The sequence below is a fragment of the Thermobia domestica genome, chromosome 7 (genome assembly GCF_964235325.1).
Source record: "Thermobia domestica chromosome 7, izTheDome1.hap1.1, whole genome shotgun sequence".
NCBI lineage: Eukaryota > Metazoa > Arthropoda > Insecta > Zygentoma > Lepismatidae > Thermobia > Thermobia domestica.
In genome coordinates this window covers 33,373,164-33,397,154 of record NC_137460.1, presented here as the reverse complement: position 1 = coordinate 33,397,154, position 23,991 = coordinate 33,373,164, and the positions used below count along the sequence as shown (strand labels likewise).

General features: G+C 36.5%; 1 protein-coding gene across 3 annotated transcripts in view; it reads left to right on the top strand.

Annotated features, from left to right (window-relative positions):
- Fbl6 (F-box and leucine-rich repeat protein 6) overlaps positions 1-23,991 on the top strand; it is a 95,601-nt gene that overhangs the window by 3,480 nt on the left and 68,130 nt on the right. Inside the window, exon 1 of one of the 3 annotated variants that reach the window (XM_081764460.1) lies at positions 465-485. The exons of the other annotated variants lie outside the window; for them this stretch is intronic. The gene's annotated coding sequence lies outside the window, so the exon portion shown is untranslated. Of the gene's footprint in view, positions 1-464; positions 486-23,991 lie in introns of those variants that run through there. 3 annotated transcript variants of the gene reach the window in all.

Genomic DNA, 23,991 nt, shown 5'->3' with positions numbered 1-23,991 from the left:
CTGGATCCGCCCCTGTTCAGAGAGGCTTAAAAATGACGAATTAGAATTATCCATTTTAGCCTATATACTGTAAATCTCAGAGAATTTTGGAGTGGAGGTTTCTAACTCCCAAGTTCCATGTGGGTACGGCGTTAGTTGCTAGGGATTATTTACATTGTGTATCACTCTGAGCATTTAACGCTGTGTCACTGTGTCGCTAGCTAATTGCCAGAAACATTTTTTTCCTGCAGTGATTTGATGTCTGGTCGTAGTCAAGGATAAAGTGTAAATATAAATAAATGTATATAATTCTTCTCTTATCAGAAACATACATGCATATTTACAGACTTACAAATATGTAACACTTAACGAAAACTTAGCTAAAATTAGTGCATTGTTTGAGACCCTGTATAGGACATCTTACTTGCAGGACATTGGACATTGTCGACAGCTCAACAGTCTGGTCTTCTCCACAGTTGCATTTTCGTGTAATCCCATCTTGCCAGGTCAGTGCCGTAACTTAGATTTTTTTTTCCGGAGGGGCAAGCATTAATACGCGTATTTGGGCTCTCTAGGAAAAGTTGTTTTTTATAATTCTTGGGCCCTTTCTTTTCATCTTTCTCTTACTCTTTATGGGTCCCTGGAGAATGTGGGCCCTTCCGCACGCAAGGTCTGCGGGGCCATTAGTTACGCCCCTGCACCCGTTCCGTATATGACAATTAAGGGGACAATATTGACAAATCTCAAAGTCATATGATTATTTGTAGGGCCCCTAATAGTAGACATTTTTCACTGAAATGGGTCTACGTATCATATTTGTTTTATTTATCTTTTGTGTACTGTTTTGTTTATGTAATGTAGTGAATCTGTTAGATGCTTCATTTATAATTTCATGTTCGTATTGTATATAGAGTAAGAAAATTTTGTCTTAAAGTGCCCCCCCCCCTCGAACGGATGGGAGCTTCCCTGGGGGACAGTTGCCCCCTTCCTCCCTACAAGTTACGGCCCTGTGCCAGATTACCCTGGATCTGTTCTGGATTTCAACCTGTTCAGAGAATTTGAAGTAATTTGACGGCTGATCATTTTACATTAGAAACATCAACTATAAATGTGGGGGGCGCGGTGGCTCAGTGATAGAGCGTTCACCTCCGGTGCTTGGGGCCCCTGGTTCGATCCCAGCTCGCGCCGTGTGGACTTTGTGGTGGACAAACACCGTGCTCGTGGGTTTTCTCGAAGTTCTCCCGTTTCCTCCCACTTTCTTCATTCCGCCATTTCATTCATTACTCATCTTAACCGTTTCCTTTAGCCTAGCCGGCATAACCGTGGGACGTAAAACTCAAACATTTCATTTCATTTTCATCAACAATAAATGCGTACATAAACAAGGATTTCTGGGCTTTCAGAATCTATGACCATGTTAGGCTGTCGCATATGAAAGATGATGTCCCTCAGTGATCACACTATTCGAGAAAAGGAAAGGAAGGACTTGTTTGTTAGGTACCATCCCGGCATTTGTCTCGTGTGAATGAGAAAAACCCAGGAAAACCTCACGCAAGATGGCTGGCCTGAAAAAGCATTTTCATTTTCTCGACCCAAGTGTCCCGAACGGGAATTGAACTCAGCGCCCATAAACAAGAAATTCTGTTTGTTTGTAGGTGAGTGACTAACGTACATGCTTCCAGTTTTTGATTTTCAGTGCAGGCTTTTACTTTGGATACGAACACGCTGAGTGGTTCAGATCTCATTTTAAACAGGAGGTTCCGTCTCACATATTATCCTTATGTACTCACAATACACCAAAAGGAATCATATAAAATTTTAAACACTGATATGTATCATATGTGTATAATTTAGTATTTTTTGCATATTAACAAAGGCAATTGAATCAGAAGTGTTTTGCATAGGTACACTCAAGTCGAAAATTATTGTCGTATGTCTATGAATATGTTGTTGTAGGAATATAATTTGATGACGAATTCGCCCGGTATTTCTTATAATGTTTGTATGTGTATAATCGGCAAAGAGATGTATGTGGAAAATTTCATGTCAAAAGAGCAGTAAATAAGAACAATAAAACGAAAATAAAACTTTCTTGTCCATTTAGCAACATTTTGTTTTAGTCATTCTAATTCTCATATTTATAATCATTTTCTTATGAAATTTACCACAAATATACATTTTCCGATTATACAGATAGTATCAGTATTAAAAGTACGCTGCAAAATCATTATCGAATTATATTCTTACACAAGAACACAGTTATAGATATGCGACAATCATTTTGGACATGAGTGTACATTATTGTGTTTAACCCTAGAAAGGTAAACTACGTAAATTTTACGTGTACGAGTTGGAAACACTGATGTGACATAGCAGGAACTGTGTGTAGAAATACAAACCTCTAGATATGCTATCGCGGGTTATTTGGCTTGAAGTTCCGACGTTAATTACTTCGATAGGTGTTATGTTGGCTCTGCCAAACGATTGAGTGTAGAACCTTATACGTAAATTTGGCGTATGTTTACCTTTTAACGTAAAATCTTATACGTAAGTTTAGCGTGTGTTTACCTTTAGCGTTAGTTTTCTTGCACGCATTTTTTACGTATGTTTACCATCAATGGACTATTGTCATTCGTAAATATTTAATTATTATTTCAAAAATGGTCGAGTGTGATGCAATAAATAACGAGGAAGCTATTTTACGGATATTAGAGGAACCTCAGATTCAGAAATGGAAGAAGATAACGCTGAACTTGATGTGAGATCAGAAGAAGAAGCAGATGACTCCGACAAAGATCCAGATTATACCCCAGTGAAAATGATATTGAACAACATTTTGTGTCAGGAATTCGAACTGTAGAATGTGAAATCTCAAATCCAACCAAATAAGCGGAAAGTTTCCACATGTAGTAAAAACGAAAATAGCAGTTTCGCCACGCATTCAAGAGAGGAATCTGGATAAAATCACACAGAGACGGCAGTATATTTTAGAAATGAGAAGGCAAATGAACTTACATTTGACGAAAGGCAAGTGGAAGTTAGTGGTATTAGTGAATTGCTAGGAAAGAATAGTCCTTGGAACACAAATCCAATGACAGATTCAAGTGGGAAGATCTCAAGAAGGAACACTGCTATAACTGCAATAAGCCAGTACGTGGTGAACATCAAATCAAAATTGTTATAACTGTGTGCGAACCAATCTGACATATAATGTGAAAGAACTATTCAATATGAATTCAATATTTCCTAATAACAAAAATAAACAGTGATATATCTAGACTTTCTCAGAGTTTGTTCTTAAGTGTTAATAATGTTTATTTTGCTTTTTTTCTATGTACTTGTAAAGGATTTAGGACAATAGCAGCGCCGTAACTTAGATTTTTTCTGGGGGGCAGGGGGAAAGCATTAATATGTGTATTTGGGCCCCCTAGAAAAAGTTGTTTTTCTAATTCTTGTGCCCCCTCTCTTTCCATTTTCTCTTACTCTTTATGGGTCCCCGGAGCCTGCGGGCCCTCCCACACGGCAAGATCTGCGGTGCCGTTACTTACACCCCTGGGCCCGTTCCATACATAAAAATTAATTAAGGAGACAATATTGACAAATCTCAAAGCCATACGAATAAATATTTGTTTACTGAAATGGGCTCACGATTCATTTTTGTTTTATTTACCTTTTGTGTGCTGTTTTGTTAATGTAATTAGCGAATCTGTTTGATGCTTCATTTTTAATTTCATGTTCGTACCGTATATGAAGTTAGAAAATTTCTTCTTAAAATGGGTCCTCTCAAACCACGGGGAGCTTTCCTAGGTTGCAGTTGTCACCCCTGCCCCCACAAATTACGGCCCTGGATAATAGTTGTGCTGTAATACTATCTAAACAATAAAACTTCAATTTTGGAACCTTGAACAAACCAACAATAAGAGTTTCTATATGAATCGTATATTTATAGATCATTATTTAGTGTGTACGTAAATATTACGTATGTTTACCTTTAATGAGTTAATAGTGAAGTTTGCCTTTCTAGGGTTAATGCATTTTCATTGGTTACAGTATCAGATTTCTGACTAAAACAAAGTAGACTAAGCCAGCAGAACTCAGAGGAACCGCCAAAAAGAAAATCAATATTTGGAACAATTCTTTATTCTCAATTATTGTTGTAACGTTTTGCATTTTGTTTGGTTTGATATAATCATTATTACTCTAAAACAGTGGTTCCCAACCTATTTTTCCACAGACGACACATTTTACTGAACGCGCAATACATCGTGACACGCTTATTTGATCTTTTATTATTAATAATAATAATATGCGAGGAATGATCAAAAAAAAAAAAAAAAAAGATAAAGAAACAAAGCCTATTATGGCGTATATGTGAGACATAATTGGAAAATGAACACACCTGAAGATAGAGGGCACTCAACAATACTGCTCGATGTAATCATAGTTTTTATTCAACCGCTTATCACAACGGCAGATAAAGTTTTCTATACCATTTGCATAGAAATACGCGTCAAGTTCTCGTAGTCACCGCGAGGCAGCGGGTTTGACATAATCGCTTGTCAGATAATGGTAGCAAGCCCTTTTTTGCATTAGAACAGGGAAAAGGTGAAAGTTACTGGGACTAGGTCAGGGCTATAGAAGGGGTGCTCTAGTCATTCCAAGCGTAAAGTCTGTCGTTGCAGTACTGGATGTACTGCTGTGTCCCAGGTTGTCATGAATAATATTGGTCCGTCTTTCTTTGAAGGCATGACATCATTTCACTACATATTGCTTTGAAATTTAGTCCTCTCCGTACATCTCTACAATCTGCTTATGAATGTGTAATGTAGTTGGCCCACAGGAACCGTGCCACCGATCTAACTTCTCCTGACCAATTTTCCAGACGAGTCATCATTTTTAATATCCTCTTCCCAGGTATACATGGTCAGAATCCGAAGTCTTCCAACCTACACCAAGACAGACGTTATTAACCCTTATCCGGGCAACCGGGGCCTCCCAGGCCCAGTAGCTTCATTTTCCTAAAATTTCTCAATAACCATACATATTTCGAAGACATAAAATACTGAATTCTTCTATCTTTCGTCGAAGTTAAAATCATGAACATATCGAGTTGGTAAAGCTCTTTTTTTTTTTTTTTTAATTTGAAAATCTTTTCCTGACGTAAGCGGGCAACCGGGGCCTAGGAGGCCCCGTATAACTTTAGTGAAATTCCTGTCAAATATTAGATCAAATTGTCACATAATTATATATTGAACACGTGACTATTGTAACCTTTAGTCGGAACAGTATGCGGCAACAGACATTGAATTTTGAGTGTTTTGCACTTAAAATATATACTGGGCCCGACAGGCCCCGGTTGCCCGTTTACGTTACAAAAATGTCTAGACCGGATATGCTATTCTGCTTGGACGGCTTACAAAAGCGTGACACGAAGTTTCGCTGCTTGATAAAAATATATACCGGTACATTCTAGACTAGTCTGAACAGTAAGTGACAATAGGCATTGATTTTGTGTATTCTGCACTTAAAATATATACTGGGCCTCACAGGCCCCGGTTGCCCGTTTACGTTACAAAAATGTCTTGCCCGGATAAGGGTTAATCAACATATAAATTTTCGTTAAGTTACAGTGAATAGCATAAATATTTTATGCTTTGTAACTTTATTTTTGGACCATCCGTCGTAAATTATAGTTCCTAGGTAGTGTAAAACTAATAAAAGTTTCTATTTAGTACTGACTCTATGTAGCACTGGGGAGTGTTACTGCCACTGGAGGCATAGACTGCCTCAAAATTAATTTTAGCCATTATTAAATGCTTCATGATTTTTAAATTGAAAAATTTTGCGACTTACACTATGAGACTGCGCGACACACCAATTGGGAACCACTGCTCTAAAATAACAAGCCTAAATCCACAAAGATACCGTGATATACTAAAAAAGTTGATCCACTGTAAAACAGTCTGTCACTAAAGCAAAACTATCAAAGGCGTGTGCCTGGACGATTTCATTTGCGAACTGCTTACCGCAGGATGGGTAATTTATTCAATTTTAATTTATTTATTTAATTCTGTTGTGCAGAAGCGAACTTTTTTATTTTGAATTTATTAGCATTTGACATTTTCTTTCAATTTATCTTTGGGAGAAACAGCACACAGTCAAATAACGCGTATATTATTCATTAAAAACAACATAACCCTTAAGAGTCTTTATCTCGGCGAAATTAAAATACCGCTAATTTTACAGTAATTATGTGATATCTTCAAATAGATAAAAAAAAATCGAAATGTGGAACAAGATCTCCCTAGACAATATTATTTTACATGAGAAACCGTAATCACGACTCACTTAGCTGCTTTCGATTTCGAGTCATTTTGAAAATCGGCATTTATTTTCGCGTTTCTAAACAGCTGAAAACGGAAAGCCGCTAGGTGACTTGTGATAACGGTACCTCACGCAAAATAATATTGCGCGCTCTTGTTCCATATTTCAATTATTTTTTTTTATCTATTTTGAAGATATCACATAATTACTGTAAAATTAGCGGTATTTTAATTTCGCCGGGATCAAAACTCTTAAATGAAACTAAAACTCCTTGCCACATAAGTCCACAAATAGCTATGAACGGCCAGACGGCGCACACATTAGTTTTTAAATGATGGCGTGGTCAGCGCATTGAGTACAGTGCCTTTAAATATCTGGTTTCCTAGACCGAATACGCTACCTCTTAATCCAGGTTCCCTTAGTTCGTTAAGAGTGGTACATCAATACCGGAAATAGTGTATCGCTCTTCACCGGAAATCGAATGTCGGACTGCGGGCTCGCTAACTAATCAGTAACACTGGGCAAATAAACACTTCATCCAACTGAAACACAATCTTAAACAGCAATTATATATATATATATATAGTTACCAGATTTTGTAAGCGAAAAACCGGGACACCAATCTCAGGCTATATATAAAATCACGGTTTCTACTCATTTGGTCAGAATCAATCAATCACCTGTCTTTTCCAGGTTCGTACTCATGATTTCGCACTTCATTCTATATACAGTTAACACAAATGAAGTCCCACAAAGGATGTATAAATAATGTTTAAAGGTAACATACGGAAAGCTGCCTAGTGTCCCTTATTCCGAATTCCAATTTTTTTTTTTTTAACAGGCCCTAAATATTGCGGCAATTACGACACACTCTCCCATTTATGATCGAAGAGATACTTTTTTTTTTTTTTTTTTTTTTTTTACTTTGGTGCGTCATAATTTTAGTCAGAAATAGTACCTTTCGTTTTCAGATGAGACATACTAGTTCTTGCGGGTTGAATTTTTTTTCAATCTGAAGAACGAAACCCGGGACAAACAGGCGTCCCGAAAGCCCTTTTCGTTGAAAACTGGGACTGTCCCGGAAAACCGGGACGTCTGGCACCCTATATATGTATATATATGGGGACTTCGTTAACTCGAAGCTGAAGGTTCGAGTTACGTGACGACAACAAAAATTAGAGATATCGATGTTCCTTCTTTCTCATTAAAAGTGACTAATCTCTATAAGTTCTGGAAGCTTCTTAAATTAAATAAGATGACCACACAGTAAACAAGCTTCGGTTGATTTACGGAAGGAAGAAGAAGAGTTATCGGCCTAGAAATAGATGGAGGGTGGCTTTCATGTCTAGACATGACTAAAACACAATTACAGCACACACTAGTGACAATGATAGAACTTGAAAGAATAATAATTATATAAAAGCATATATACATATATATGGAATTGCCAATCGTTCTGTAATTTAAAGTCCATTTTCCTGTTGTGTGTGAAGGTTATACAGGACCCACATCTGTCCTGGATTTGGTCATTATTACAGGCAGTTACATTATTTAAACCATGTCAGGGAGGACGTTCTCAGTAGCTGGCTTCATGGAGGAACTGTAACATTTCATCCTTGAACTTCTTTTATCTTAATCGATCTTTATCTCGAACTCGAATTCTAAAATCGATAGTTGAGAAAGAGCGAAAACATCAACCCTCATACCAGGCCCGTAGCCAGCCCAAAAATGTAAGGGAGGGGGAGCGGCTGAAGTTACGGGGGGCCCGATCCAACCATATTATAGTACATCACCATATTATAGTTCATTTGCAAGCCTACCGTGAAAATTTTAGGGGGGCCAGCAAAAATTTAGGGGGTTTCCTGGATACGGACCTCCCTCGTACTCCCCAGCGGTTTTTAAACATTCAAGTTTTTATAGTGTATGGTACATACATGAAATACTTCCACTATTGAATAATAGAAAAGCTGTAATTTCGTGGGTAATGATCTATAATGTTTTTCATAGTATACTACCATAGTATACGGTAAGTTTAATGTATTTAGGTATTGCATACGTATAGTACGGGGAGAATCCGGGGGGGGGGAGGGCGATCGGGGCAATCGCCCCTCCCAGAAGAGAAAACTTTGTTATTTTATATATATAAATAAAACCCATCCCAAAGTTTGGAGCCCTTAAAAGTAGCAGTATGACAACCCACCGCCCTCTTCCCCAGAAGTCGGTCCTGGATCCGCCCCTGACGTATAGAATCTGAAACGAAAAGCTAGAAAACTTGAGGAAGGGCTGTGAAGAATATGGAATTAAAATAAACTTTAATGTCAGAAAGACAAAAGCCATGGTGATTGGAACGAAGCGGTTAGTATCAAATATAGAAGTGAGAGAGGAGAAAATAGAACAAGTGAATAGTTTTCGATACCTGGGTAGTATTATTAGTTATAATATGAAGTGTGAACGTGAAATAAAAGCAAGGATAGGAATGGCGAAAGAAGCTTTTAGGAGGAAGAAAAGTCTGTTTTATGGGACCTTGAATAAAAAATTAAGAAGAAAGACTCATAACACTTTTCATGTGGAGTGTTGTACTATGCTGGGCGGAAACATGGATATTACACAAAAATCTCGAAAAACGGCTGGAAGCGTTCGAAATGTGGGTATGGAGAAAATTGGAGAGAATTAGCCGGGTCGAGTGAAAACGAATGAAGAGGGTGTTAGAAATGGTGGGTGAGAAAATAACAATTTTAGACATTATTAAGAAGAGGAAGAGAAACTGGTTGGGACATTGGCTAAGAAGGAACTGTATCATGAGGAACGTGGTAGAGGGTATGCTGGCAGGAAAGAGAGGGAGGTGGCAAAGGAGACTACAATTAATGGACGATATCGAAACAGAAAAATCGTACGTGAAGACGAAGAGGTTAACGACATATCATAGAGCATGAAAACTTCTCAGCTGCGACAAGTGACCTGCCAATAATGACAGAATACCTATAATGATGATACGTATGCGTAGAAATCTTTTATTTTGTTTTCTTGTTTTGTTTGACAATGCGTGCTGTACATTTATAGTAGAGAAATACGGGAAGCCTAGAGTCTTTTAAAATATCTCCTGGTCACGAGCATCAATTCTGAGGACAGAGGGTACTCGCAGCCCCTAAAGCGGGCTTTGGACTCACTAGAATCTGAATATCTGTAGATGTGTCATAATGAAATACCATTATCTCGATGAACCTCACTCTCTCCCAAAGTTTTACAGAAACTGATACGCAGCAATTATTTCCTCTATTGAATCGTAATTTCCCATTTTGAAGGAAAACAAATATATAGAGAATATAAGAGGAATTTGAGGGCAGTAATGAAAGACAAACAAGAGGTTGAAAGTTTTTTTTTTTAATCACTTGTGGATCCATAATTATTTGTATACTGGCAACCCTTCTCTACACTCTTCTTTTGCCTTGGTCCTGCTTGTTTCTGTATGCTGCTCGTCTGACATCATATTTTGACCACTTGGAAATAGCGCGCTTATAAGCTAGAGACGGGGTTTCAGGAAGTGGCTCGTGAGGACAGAGATCCTATTGTGCTTTTCATAGCAGTACTCCCACCTTTCATGTATTGAAAAGTCCTGTAGCTTAAAAATATCTGAAATCCAATGGCTAGAAACTGGTGTAATTACAAATAGGAAATGAAATGAAATCTTTCAGTTTTACGTCCCACGATTATGCCGGCTAGGCTAAAGAAGACGGTAATGATGAGAAATGAAGGAAATGGTGGAATGAAGAAAGTGAGAGGAAAGGGGAGAACACCGAGAAAATCCACGCACACGGTGTTTGTCCAGCACAAAGTCCACTTAGCGCGAGCTGAGAAATTGCAAGTAGGGGCGCCGATCCTTCGTGGCCGAGAAATCTCTCCGCCTCTTCCCTTCCAAGGTTTGCTTCACCTTTTTGGCGGTCTTCGCTCGGATATCTGATAACGAAACGTACAAATTTCGAAGAGCTTCTCAAACTGTTTAGATAATCGGCGCCGCAGAATGCAAATGAATGATAATATGATATTTTGTAGTATGGGAAGGTTGGAAGAGAGTTAAAAAAAAAAAAAAAAAAAAATAACATCGTTGATGTTACTATACGATACCCAGTTTGAAAACCTTTGCACTGCCTAACTTAATAACGATTGATTGACAACGTATTCGTCAGTTATTCACTGTACTTTTACAATAAATGTGATTTTTTTTAAAAAATAATTTTATCAGCACAATTGTATGAAGTCAGCTGTTTTTCACATAATAGAATAACACTGAGCTATAGTGTCTGCATTGAAACAACAAACACGTAATGTCTAAATCTTTCGCCTTCGGTTTGCAGGATCCCGCGTGCCATTCTCGTTAAGACAGTACCGTGTCGTAGTGGACGAGAAGTGCGACGGGCTCGGGCACTGAACTAAGGGGGGCCGCAAAGTTCGGGAGAAAAAAGAGAAAAGCTAAGAAGGAAAGAAAAAGATAGAGGAAAAATTACTTGGAATGTGTGGAATTACTAGTGTTTCAATCTAATATGTAATTTGACCATATTCAGATTTATACTAGGAAAATGCTTTTGCAGTAGAGCGTTCACCTCCGGTGCTTGAGGTCCCTGGTTCGATCCCAGCTCGCGCCATGTGGACTCTGTGGTGGACAAACACCGTGCTCGTGGGTTTTCTCGGGGTTCTTCCGTTTCCTCCCACTTTCTTCATTCCACCATTTCACTCATTTCTCATAATCACCGTCTCCTTTAGCTTAACCGGCATAATCGTGGGACGTAAAACTCAAAGATTTCATTTAATTTTAAAATGCTTTTGCACATATATAAAATGGAAGAAAAAAGTAGTACAAACTACTCAAAATCAAGGAAAAGCAGGGTTTGTTTTTGAAAATTGTCTTACGTTTCGCGCCAACCATTGTGGCGCTTCACGGCTGGTCTGTCAACCTCTATCATATGTACGAACACCCGTCTTATACTCTCGCGTTGGGCGCTGATTTTCCACGGCACGGCACTGCGTTAAGAACGTAAAGGACACGTACACTTGATTTCAAAGCTTGTTGTATGTAAAATTTGGTTACATTTAGCGTTGAAAGCAGCGTAAATATAAATGAAAGCATCAACAAAGAAATGTCACTTAAAAGGGCGTAAGAAGATAATCATTGTGTTTACAATGGACAAACAGGCCTTCCTGTTAGTATACCGTCTAGAACTTACGCCTTTGGTATACGGGATCCCGGTTTAGATTTCTGGTTGGAGAATATTTAAAAACATTATAGTTGTTCGGTTTCCTCCTTAAACGGTATGGTGTTAGGTCCACGTCTCACAGGGTGGCCCAAAAGTAGGTATACAGTCCCGTAATAATCGGCTCATGGCATTTTATATCATTTACTTAAATTTATCCATAAAGGTTAACTTAGTTTCTTCATTATTTGTTCTTAATGTCTTTTCAGTTATACCTTAAGCTCGGAACTAACCGAAGCAAATAAATTCATTAACTTAATCAATTAAAATGTCATACTTAATCGATGCAGGACTGTATACCTACTTTTGGGCCACTCAACCTCCGTGCTAATATGGGGTATTAAACTTATATAAACAACAAGGAAAACAAACAAACAACGAAAAAACACTATTTTAATTTTAATGGGATGAAAAAGCTTACTATCTTTGCGTATAACCAACAATAGTCACATAAGTTTCTTCCGATCTTTAAACACTTTTAGAATGCCTTTTACACAGTCATGAATTACTTATTTGAGTCGGTGTAATTGATAATGCCCTAATAAAATTGTTAAAAAAGCTTGCAAAGGAGCAATTAAAACAACTATTGTGGAATTACATCGAATAACTGACAACCGACGTTGTCAGTCTACGGCGAAATTAAAATACTGCTAATTTTACAATAATTATGTGATATCTTCAAATAGATAAAAGGTAATCGAAAAGTGGAACAAGTGCTCGCTAGACAATATTATTTTACATCAGTTACCTTTATCACGACTCACGCTATCTGTTTTCGATTTACAGTCATTTAGAAAATCGGCATTTATTTTTTCGCGTTTCTAAATGACTGCAAATGGAAAGCTACTAGGTGACTCGTGATAACGGTACCTCATGCAAAATAATATTGTCTAGCGCGCTCTTGTTCCACATTTTGATTATCTTTTATCTATTTGAAGATACCACATAATTAATGTAAAATTATAGGTATTTTAATTTCGCAGTGATTAGGCCTCTAAGTTGATTTAGTGCTAAACTTTCCAACTTGGGTTTTGCCGTAATGTTATAGCATCAAGAGTGTCAGATTTTTTTTTCTTTTTTCTAATTCAGAATTTATGAATGAAGAACTTGTGGTAAAAACAATATCTAATTTCCAATTTTTGTTCAGCGCATTAACCATGTAATCCAAATCTTGATTTCGACCAATTTTCTTCAAGTAGCATTCAGTTCTAGCACAAGATGGTGTAAGAACGCGAAAGTGGGCTTGTATAAAGAGGAATGCTTAAAAATGAGTTTCACATATTGTAACTGTGAAGCATGTTTTATATCGGAGTGTTTAACGTGAGGAGAAAAAACTGTGACTTTAAACTGCAGATCCACGTCTCTAATGGCCTCGGTACTGAAAAGGAAAGCTAAACCTTAACAAACGAAAATACTGAACATTGATCTGACAGTAAATTATTACTATTCATTGTAATCAATACCGTGGGAGGAGGGGGAGCGGAGCGACAGCCTCGGGCGCTGAAGTAAGGGGGCGAAAAATTGAGGAGGAAGAAAGAAAAAAGAAGGAAAGAAAAAAAGAGAGGAAAAATTGCTTGGAATATTACTAGTATATACTTAAATTCTCTTCCTGCTTTAGGAAGTGGTCCTATAATGTTACTCATGTTAGGAAAATTCATGGTACATATATAAAATGGAAGGAAAATAGTAATAAAAAGTGCTCAAAATAAAGAAAAAGCCGGGTTTATTTTTGAAAATTTTCTTACTATTCGCGCCAACCATGGTTGTGCTTTGCAACTGGTCTGACGACCTCACTCATATGTACGGGGGGGCCGTCGCATACTCTCGCCCCGGGCGCTGATTTTCCACGGCACGGCACTGATTGTAATTGCAACCATGTGGCTTGTGTATAGCATTTCTATAAGTTAACAAGTGAATAATAGGAACGCAACTGACAGCCATTCATTCAGTTTAGAGTACGGTAAGAGTAAAGATTAGGGATGCGCACGAGACGAGTCGAGACGGGATTTTCCTGACAAAATTCGAGTCGAGACACGGCTCTTCCAATAGAGAAATATACATTTTTCGAATCGAGACATCACTTTTACGGCATATTTTCGAGTCGAGACAGCCACAAATCTTGTCTCGTGCGCATCCCTAGTAAAGGTCAATTGCAGCAATTTGTTATTAAGTTCTAAGTTAATCTTAATAAGATCCTATCTGCTTGTTTCAGATTTTTTCCAGTAGCTACAAAATTTGCAAGAAATAGTCACATCAGAGTTGTAACTTATTTTCCTTCTTTCCAAGTATGTTTGAAATTTTGTAAACCGCTAAAAATCAACAATAAATATATGAAATTTTCAAAACCGCCAAAAATCAACAATAAATGTGAAATTTTGAAAACTGTCAAAAATCAATAATAAATATGTGTGCAATTTTGAAAACCGCCAAAACTCAAATATGTTTAAAATTTTGAAAAACGCCAAAAAATCAATAATAAATATGTTTGCAATTTTGAAAACTGCCAAGAACCAATAATAAATATGTTTGAAATTGTGAAAACCGCCAAAAATCAATAATAAATATGTTTGAAATTTTAAAAACCGCCAAGAATCAATAATAAATATGTTTGAAATTGTGAAAACCGCCAAAAATCAATAATAAATATGTTTGAAACTTTTTGAAAAAATGCCTTCAAAAGTCGATAATAAGTACATTTTAATCTTTAAAAAAAGACGCTGAAAATCAATGGATGTTAACATAACTCGTGTCTGGTTGATATTGTGCGTGTCATCAGATTTTCGCATAGAAAGATGTCAGCTAGCACCACAAACGTTTCTACACATATGGATCTTTACTAGACATAATCGCGTACGAAGACATTTTTATGATTTTCGTCTCGCGGGGATTAACCTTTAAACGCCGAAGGACGCAACTGCTGCGTCAATTTTTTAAACCTTAATAGCTCAACCCCTAATTATGCTAGGAAGTTAATTTTGGTATCAATGTGTTTCTGAAGGTTGAAACTTGTCGCCGATATGCATTTTATGTATGTGTGGGGTACCACAGCGGAGAAGGGAAAAATAAAGTTCATGTTTTTTGTTTTCTTGCATAAGTTTTTCTTTGAGGGAAATTTCCCCTTGGATTCAGCCATAAAAGTTGGTGTGTGAAGCATTGAGATAATCCCCTACACGCTAATACCATGCAAAAGTACTTGTTGCGTATATGAAGGGGAGTAGGGGAGGGGCAAAATTGCCCAGTTTTTTTGAGTCTCAGTATATTGGCGTAAATTACATCTATTTTCTGGACGGTTGTATATACGACATCTTTTCACTGAATTGGTCTAAAAGCATATTATTATTATTATTATTTTTTGTATGTTCTACGAACAATGATGAAAAAAAAGATGTGCATATTACATGTATTACGGGGCTATGTCAAGTGCAACAGCCCTTCGAAAATGATATATAGGACGTTTCATAGAAATTTTATTCTGAAATTTTATCTCGCCATGTATTGCAACAAGGATACCATTTTTTAATATTGTTGTCACAAGAGTATTGCCTACACATAGCTTCATTTTGTCAGTGTAGAGTGTCTAAGGGTTGCCAGGTCCCTTCAAATTCTATTTTTTCATGTTTTTTAGGATTTGTTTTGTTTCTTCTTCTTATACGAATAGGGCTAAAGTTGCACAAGTGTTACCTCGTTGGAATCAGTGTTCCATAAGCTTTCCAACGAGGTATCAATCATTACTCTGTGATTGTTAGGGAGGTCACCAGGGCCACCAACGTAAGAGTCTTCGATTTCGTTCAATTTCCTGTCCGGTGTATAAAGGTTAATGGGAGTCACACGTTCTGGAGGTTCTGAAAGTATGGAGTATATGACACATCCCTCAAATTAGGCAACTCATAATATCAGCGCCAGATTATCACTAAGCTCGGGTCTAGGGGCACATGTTCGAGGATAACTTGATACACAGAGAAAAATCCGTTCTCCGGACAGCGGTATATTGTACAAATATACGGTATCCTCTTGCTTACTATAGAAATCAGTACGGAGCATACGTTATCCGTATGCTGCATAGGCACTGTCCTTAAATGTTACATCATGCCGTTGCAGGATGTCTGACATCTAACAGTTTTCCGTATATCACATGCATATACTTATGTTACCTTCGTTAGCTATATGTTATATACGTCCATTTGTATGTGAGATCCTGACCGCCTATATTGTTTCATATGGAAAGTACGTATAGATGGAACACTTATAAGGAAAGTATTATAAAACGTTCGTTTTCAGTTATACGTCTGTTGTACGTTAAGTCCAAAAACTACACGAATTACGCATGGAACCTATCTTTTTAAGTACGTCACCTACATTTTTTTTCTCAGTGTAAGAAAAAAAAAAAAAAAGAAGCGAAAGTTGAATAATAATAATAATAATAATAATAATAATAATAATAATAATAATAGTTGGACTTCGATAACTCGAATTCCCTGATCCGTCGACTTTTTTCACACTCCCTTGAACTCTCCAATAAGACTCAATGTTAAAATAACCTCTGTAAATCGAATATTTAAGAATTACAATCTCGGTAAGTCAAATTCTAAAGATTCTATAATCATAACTTCGGCTTCTCGAATTTTCGTATCTGTGAAACTCTTCAAGTCGAAGTTTACATCTATAAGTCGAATTTCTCGTGACGTGACCTCGATAACTTGAAGCTATAATTCTATGCTTTTACGTAGTCATTGTTGCTAATGCGTATACAGTAATTGTGTCTTACTCATGTCTAGACATGAAAGCTTCCCCCTCCACCATTTTCTAGATCAATAACTCTTCTTCTGTGGAACTTTTACAAGTCCGAAAAGATAAAAAACTCAACATTTATTACATATTGTAACATGTATGTACTTTCGTGTAGCACTATATTGTATTTGTGTGTGTTCAAATGACCGTCTGTTTCTTGTGTGTGTGTTTTTTTTACTTTCTAACTTTTTTTTTTTTTTTTTTTACTATTGTTAACTATATTCTTTGATTTTTCAATTTTCTATCATGTTTAGGTGTTAGATAAGGCTTCATATAGCCTTAACCTCGACATGTAAAATAAGTCGAAATAAATAAATAAATAAATAAATAAATAAATAAATAAATAAATAAATAATAAAACTTCCAGTTACAGAGGTTATGTAGTCATTTTTAATGTAGAACGCGGAACCTCAATATCTCAAATTTTTGTTGTAGCCATCTTGGTAACTCGAAAAACTCGGTAACTCGAATTTTTAATGTATTCCCTTCTGCTTCGAATAATAGTAATAATAATAAAGTCAGAGGGTACAAGTAAGAATTTCTTTAACGACTGTATTGGTTTTGTTGGTGGTTGAAGTTGAGTGGAATTTTAACAGCGTACTTGTAATAGACAGTTGCGTAGAAACGACGCTTAACATTGTTGTGCTGGTACGCAGGGTTGGCAAAACCCATGGTTTTTTATTGAAAAACAAAAAAAAAGGTTTTTCGTTTAAGCCTTTTTTGTTGTTGTTTAAACCAGGTCTTTTTTGGTTTAAATAATTTGCTCTTTGTATTTATATCACATATGGTCAGAAATAAGTTTGTTTCACCTTGGTGTTATTATGCAACAACCGGGTTATGCTGGTAGGGCTCACATAAACTTAAAGCGGAGTCCAAACCGTTTCTCGACTTACATCCGAAACAAATTGTCCTCCATTTGAACTCGAAACCGGGACTAAGTGGCCACAAATGAGATACGTCTGCCGACTCACTCACGAAGGACTCCTGATAGACAGTAACGTAGCGTGAAAGTTTGAAATGGGTAGGCTGAAATTAGATTCGTAGCTAAAGGATGGCTAAGAGGGGCCCAGTTCCCTCAAACTTATAATTGTTTGTTGTATTATAAATCAGTGTAAAGTGAATTCAAGTTACCTCTTCTCTCCACCAAAAAAGCACGATCCCGCCCTTACTAAAACGATTACATCTTATTGTTCTAACTGCGGCCCTGGCTGTAATGCTTGATAGAAAAATGCTAATTCATGCAATATGTTTATCATATAATGCAAGAAATAGCATAAGAGTGGCTTTGCTTCATACTCTCCTTACATATACGATTCCAATTTATTAGACAGTCAATAGATTACTAAAAAATTCCAATCAATTATTTAAACTCCATGGCTCTGGATAAGTAGAGTAACAAATAAAACACAGTTCTGACCAGAGCAGAATGAAATATATTAAAAACTATACTTACAATGTGTTACAGTTTCAAGGACCTAACGTCCTCTTCATCAGACACAAACACTCTCAAATCGACTTTAATAAAATTAATTGTATCAATGTCCAAAAGCAACATTTCAGGCTGACGTATAAATAAATGGATAGGCTAAGCCTTATAGCCTTAATGGACACTACGTCCCTGCTGATAGGTTGTACTGATCTTTACATACTTTTAATATAATTGTCTAATTGTCAAGAGTCATTTGAGAAGGACAAAGAGGTAAACAGTTGCACAACTGATGTCATTATACAGAATTACATGTGGACAGTTCCAAATACTGCAGAGTACAGAAGAACTAATTAAGTCCAAGTTAGTTCACTACGACTTTTATTAATCCAAGTTAAAGAAATACAATAACTTAATTTGCATATCAGTAAGAAAAGTGAATAAAGATACGAATTATTTGAGTTCACTTTGGCTCTGACCCATTTTTATACATAAATAGATACAAAAGATACTTCTGATTTCAGTAGATGCCTCTCCTGGGTTTTGTATGACCCCCTCCTAAAAAAAAAAAAAAACGTACGGTATTTCGATAAATTTTATCAATAGTAAACATCATTAAAACGAAACAATATTTAGAATTTTTCTTTGATTGCAGTTGCATAACAATAATAATAAACGATAAAAAAAATCACAAAAGAAACATTCATAAACTTATATAAAAAAAGTTGCTTTAGTAGTTTAATCTCTTTGAGTAATGAATGGGGAATTTAGGTCTGAATATAATACGAATAATATGCGGGAGTGACACGCGATAACCCACAAATGTGTGTTCATCAAGATTTTACGAACACATACTTTTACTAACATTTTTTGTTTTTCGGTTTAAATCAGTTGGTTTATTTAAAAAAAAAACAGCTGGTTTAAACTCCGGTTTCCGGAAATAACATTTTCCGTCTTTCGTTTTTCCGGAAAAATATTTTCCGTTTTTCCGGAAAATGTGCTCATCCCTATTTTAAACCACCTTGGTTTAAACTAGCCAACCCTACTGTTACGTGACGCCCCCCCCCCCTCCGCACTGCATTTCTGATCATGTGCGCTTCACAACACCACAATACCAACATTCATTTTAATTTAAACAGAGATGTTGAAATAATCATCATCATAGTTATTCTGCCATTATTGGCAGATCACTTGCTGCAGCTGAGAAGCTTCCATGCTCCACGGTCTTCCGCTAACCTCTTGGTCTTCACATACGATTTTTCTATTTAGATACCGTCCATTAATTGTAGTCTTCTTCGCCCTCTCCCTCTCTTTTCTGCCTCCATATCCTATAGCACGTCACGTCCCTCATGATACAGTTCCTTAGCCAATATCCCAACTAGTTTCTTTGTCTCTTCTTAATAATATCTAAAATGGTTCTTTTCTCCCCTACCATTTGTAACACCTTCTCATTCGTTTTTTAGCTCACCCAAACTAATTCTTTCACTTCTTCTTCACACCCACATTTCCTTTTCTTTATCAAAATAAAAAAAACCGTTTTGTACAAAAAAAAAAAAAAAAACGTAAAACCAACATTTCAGATTTCTCCAAAATCGGATCGGTTTTTCATAGAAAACTGAAACCCATTTATGATATCGGTTTTAAAACCGAAACTGTTTGTTTAAAAAAAAAAAACACTTTTTAGTTAGTTTTTTTTTTTTTTTTTTTTACAAAAACCAGTTTCGGTTTATCTAAAAAATCAAAAATCGAATAACCGGATTTTCTTCTTACTACTAATTAATATACTGATATTTTGAAAAACCAGTATTTTTTTTTTAAGACGATGGATCATAGAATTCTTATTCTTTAATGTGCAGACTTGATTTTTTTTATTGATCAGAGTTTATGTAAATAAGAGACGAACAACATCGTTTCCATGGGTTTTCTCGTAATTCTCTTTTCCCCCACACTTTGTCATACCACTAATCTACATAAGTACTGTAAACAAAATGGAAGTTAACGTTGTCTGGCGGCATACTTTTCCTAGATCGCAGCACCGTTTTTCATGATTTGGGTTCCTGAGTAGACCATGACCTAACTTAATAATTTTATCATATTATTTTTGATTAAAGATTACAATACGTATCCTAAGGAGAGAGTGAGGTGCAACACATACGGTATTCGAAAATTATCTCGCGATCCTGTCAAGTTAGAAAAATTAAACGTGGTATATAAACTCCACGTTAAAAAATAAGCGATCCGTGTCACACACACATTTTTAGAGATGCCTTTTCAAAAGGGGCACATATATATATATACACAGTGGCGGATCCAAGGGGGAGCTAGCCCTCCCCTTGACGCTCAGGTATACACAGGATAAGATGGGCTTCAATCCTGCTTTACACTGGATAAAACGGCAAAATATGGTTTAGCCCCTCCCTTGATCATATCCTGGATCCGCCCCTATATATATATATATATATATATATATATATATATATATATATATATATATATACTGAGAGTGTTTCAAAACAACACTGACAACATTTGCGAGGTGATTCCTGACAGCAAGGTAAGAGATAAAGTATAGACCAACCTGGGTACAGAAATGCTTCCTTTCGGAGTTACAGGCTACCGGAAACATGATAAAATAAACTGTAAAGGTCCATAGCTCCAAAACTGCTGGAGCTACCGCAGTCGGGTCAAAATTTTACTAAGGAACTAATATGTGCGCTATCCAAATAAAAAAAAAAAAAAAAATGTTTCCGAATCCTAAGGTACTCCCGCAACAATTTTTATAGAAGGAATTTGGCTACGTCTATATAACTTGAAGTAGTCACTCTGTATAAAAAAATTGTCGCGGAAGTACCGCAGGATTCTGAAACATGGATAGATCCCATACTTTCGGACCTATGGACCTTTAAAGTTCATTTTTTTTCATGATTTCGGCAGCCTATAACTGCGAAAGGAAGCATTTATGCACCCAGGTTGGTCTATTCTTTTTGGCTTATTTTGGTGTCAGGAATCATCTCCTAAACGTTGTCGGTGTTGTTTTGAAACACACTGTTTATATATAATTTGACTTTGTAATGCGTAATTCCAATTACCGGTTTCTTCAACTCATTAGGGATTCAATTTTGGTTTTATATCAAATTGGCTTCAGTTAAAAACGAAATTTCGGTTTGGGGTTTTCAACTTTTTTACAAACCGGTTTTCGGTTTTTATAAAACCAGTTTGGTCTATAATATGTTGTGCTATAAGTGCTGCTTGAATTCGAGATTTTATCTTTGTCCTGCAACACCGAGGTTATGAAAGGCAGGGACTCCGAATGACGACTGGGGCTTGAATCATATTAATCGTTTCCCACTACACTATCTCGTCTGAAAGAACGAGATTACAGGACCACGGTAGTGTTGATATAAGTGCATGATAAGTGCTTTCGGAAGAATTGATATGGAAAGGAATTGGGGCTATTGTGGCTCAGTAGTTTAGCGCGTACCTCTGGTGCAATAGGGTCCCTGGTTCGATTTTAGCTCCCGCCAAGTAGACGTTTGTAGTGGACAGACACTATATACGTAGATTTTCTCCGGATTTTCCCGTTTCCTTCTCTTCATTCTACCAGTATCCAAGAAACCATGTAAAGGAGATGAAACTCGAATTCCCTTTAAAATAATCCTAAATGTGTACCATCGTTTTCGAAAATTAAGGGGGAGGGTGCGTTTCTGTAATATTTTAATTCCTCGTTTTCTCTTATTAAAATTACAGAACTAAGAAAATTGTTGATCTGTTTAAAATGAATTTCTGATATAATTAGCTCTTGAGTCGATTTGAATTTTGATCATTACACTTTGATTGAAATGTGTACCGTAAGAAAGGAGTGGGTTTAAATTTTCACTAGGAATAATGGCTACATCATTTTGAAATGAATTTTTGAATGTATTTGGCACATTTGTGTAATAGGATTTTTATAATTGTATTTCGATTTAAATACCCAAAGGGAAGAAACGGATTAAAATAGCTGTACCTTGCAAATGTTTTCCATAAATATATTCTTCCCGCGCAAAGAATGAACTTTCAGGTACTGTCTATATAAAAACTTGCAAATATTTTCCATAAATCTATTCTTCCCATGCAAAAAATAAATTTTCAGGTACTGTCTATATAAAATATTGCAAATATTTTCCATAAATCTATTCTTCCCGCTGAAGGAATGAATTTTCAGGTACTGTCTATATAAAACCTTGAAAATATTTTCCATAAATCTATTCTTCTCATGCAAAGAATGAATTTTCAGGTACTGTCTACATAAAATATTGCAAATATTTTCCATAAATCTATCCTTCCCGCGCAAAGAATAGAAATTTCGGGTATTGTCCATATAAAACCTTGCAAATATTTTCCATAAATATATTCTTCCCACGCAAGGAATGAATTTTCAGGTACTGTCTATATAAAACCTTGCAAATATTTTCCATAAATCTATTCTTCCCATGCAAAGAATGAACTTTCAGATACTGTCTATATAAAACCTTGCAAATATTTTCCATAAATCTATTCTTTCCGCCTAATGAATAGGCATATTACCTACTGCCCATGTAAATTGCAGTACGCTATTATTTAGTATTTAGTATGCCTTCAGTTCATTCTACATTAGGGATAATAGAGTGAAAAATTACAATATAGTTTAAGTGTTTATCTAGATATAAATAAACGGTTAAACGCTTTAGAAGGCTATTCAACTCTTGACTAACAATCAAACGTACTTGCGATGTTGATAAATACAAAAACCAGTCCTTGTCCGATAAGCGTGGCTTATCGTTAATTTTTCAAAAGGTCAATACATTATAAATAATGGCAAGGGGGAAGGGTAGACAGAAGGCAATGTAAATGAAAGTGGAGAGATGTACAGGAATGTTGACGTCTTACCAACGTTACTTTATATCTATCTAGAAGAAATAGTAATGCCGGACTTTAATACGAAAGACTGTATTTCAGTAGAAGCCTTGAGGATTAGATGTAAATTGTTTGCAAATGATGTGGCTGAAAATCAAGAGAAAATTCATAGAAATTAGACGAAAATTTGCAAGAATATGCGAAGACAAAAAGTCCATCTCAGTGGCGGATCTAGAAGATAAAAACTGGGGGGAGGAGGCAGGCAGCCAAGACCCCAGACTATATTAGTTATATCATGAGTTTACTTTAAACTTTCAAAAATATATAAATAATAGCTTCAATCAATTTTGTCACTCAAAAACTGGAGAGGGGCTAGGTTCCCCGGCCCCGGCCTAGATCCACTACAGGCTAATGTTGATTGTAACGAAGCAGTTTGTATAAAACAGGCATGCGCACGTTGAAACAGAGGGTGAGCCACTCACAAAGGACTTACTAGTGTCGAGAGCCGTACTAGACAATGTATAACATTTTTACAAGAACTGAGTCAGGGGCGGATCCAGGACCGACTTCTGGGGGGGGGGGCAGTGGGTTGTCATACTGCTACTTTTAAGGGCTCCAAACTTTGGGATGGGTTTTATTTATATATATAAAATAAGAAAGTTTCCTCTTATGGGGGGTGACCGCCCCGATCGCCCCCTGGATCCGCCGCTGAACTGAGTAGCCAGTTCAATGGAGGGGTGGCTTTAGAATTTTAATTTTGGGTAGGCCCGCTCCCTCGCTTATGGATATACACATTTGATTCATTAATGACAGTAGGAAATTATTTTTACAGTAGTGATTGATGCTATTTGTTAAATAAATTATCTACCATTAATATAATTAGTGGAAAATATATTTACTCTTTATTGTATTTTTTAGCATTTATATATTTTTCAAAATTTTTGGGTAGGTCCGTGCCTACCCGGCTTACCCGCTAAAGCCGCCATCAATGAAGAAACTTGTTCATTGTACAGAAACACTTCAGAAACAGAAAAAAAAACTGCTATAACGGTAATCAAAATATTTACTTACTAAAGAAACTCAGAAAAATCTATGTACTTACTATTTTAGTGGGAAACTTGATCCATCATGTTCTGAGCTAGTAATCTCTTAGTGATCGATGGTAAATTGGATGTTCCAACGCAAAGGAAATTTTTAACCGGACATTAGTTATCCAAGAAAAAAATCAATTCAGATTAAGAGATCACGTAAGAAATGCATCGCCAATATCGGATCAGGCGGGCCGGATGAAAGGGTTCAGTGGGCGGTAACCGGCCCGAGGGCCGGCTGTTACACATGGCTGAATTGAATGAC